This window comes from Cynara cardunculus (assembly GCF_001531365.2).
Source record: "Cynara cardunculus var. scolymus isolate 2C chromosome LG 2, CcrdV1, whole genome shotgun sequence".
Lineage (NCBI taxonomy): Eukaryota > Viridiplantae > Streptophyta > Magnoliopsida > Asterales > Asteraceae > Cynara > Cynara cardunculus.
Window position 1 is genome coordinate 69021124 of NC_037529.1, and position 1487 is coordinate 69022610.

Genomic DNA, 1487 nt, shown 5'->3' on the forward strand with positions numbered 1-1487 from the left:
TATCATCTTTATCGTCTTTTTAATCGGAATTGAGTGAGCTGTATATTTTCAAGCCATTTTCTTTAGAGTGGGATGGTGCAGCCACATGTTACTACTGATACTACATATATTTTTGGCTAAATAAGCTCTTTCAAGTGAGAAATGTGGAATTGGTTTCTCTTTTGTTTTAGTTTGGATTGTTTATTATTCAAGTTGTTCGTCTCCTTGACCTTGCCCAGAGAGATATCTACTTTGCTTGCTAGATCCTTTTTTATGGGATTTTCTATGACTGTGTTGGCTCTGCTTGCACGTCTTCGAGTTTTAACACAACAAGTAAGCATTACTCAGTATTATGATGATTATTGTCGTTATGGTCATTATTATGTTGTTTATGTAGTATTCACAATTTTTGGGCTTAATTTCATACGCAATGGTATGCAAGTTACTTTTTTATATGTAAACGAGGGATAAATCATATATCACACATGCACAAGAGCATGAGCTGTGCAGATCCCATATGCTTAGACTAACCGACATGGATGTGGCTAAAGCCTAAATGACATAACTTATGAAATTTACACCACAAAGGCTCTTCTGTTTCCTGCTTTGGACTGAGCATTGATCTTAATTTTGAACAGATATTACTCGATGTTGTTTCAGTATTCAACATGGTTTCCGCTCTCTCTCGGAAGCAGCAGTCCATCAAACTGAACCAAGAAGGAATCGAGGCATTTCACTCCTCTATATGTTATATTAAGCTCTTTATTTGGTTCAATCTTCTTGTTCTTGCAACTGTCTTTCCGTCTGAATGACTTGTTGGTCTTTAGAGAATACTACCCAACAAATGAGCAAGCTGTCTTTCTGGAATGTGTATGGGAAACTTGAAACTTCATTTTACTGAAGAGGATGAGTGAACCAGAGACAATAAAGGATGATGTCATATGTCAAGGTTTTTTTAATCTACACTAGAGTATCAAAGCATTGAAATTATTCTTGGAGGTAATAATCTCATTGTTTTTTCCTTCGTAATTTTGGATGGCTTTTGATGAAAAATATGTGTTTTTTTTACAATTATTGTACGTGCAAGGCATCTAAAACTGTTGACATCTTTACGCTGTTTTTCTAGACAATAAATCGGTGGATATAACATTGGACAAGGCTCCTGAAGAAGACACTGGTACCATTAGGATGGACGATCTTTCTTCAATGGAGGGTCTTAGTAATGATTGTAAACAAGTTGATGGTTCGGGTTTTTCAGAGCCTGCCAGCAAGAACCTAGAACATGAAGAGACTACAAATTCGAGTTGGTTGGTTTTGGCTCGTCCAAATCTTTTGACACCTAAACCTGAATTAAAGAAAAAAAGTGGCATTTATATCGGTGAAGAGACCGGGACCTTGAAAAGTTAACGATATAGGGCTTCCGGTAGATGATGAGAGTGAAGATCTATTCTTTAGCTTGGTCAAAACGGGGGAGTCAGGAGGGTAGTTTTTTTTTTTTTTTTTACAAT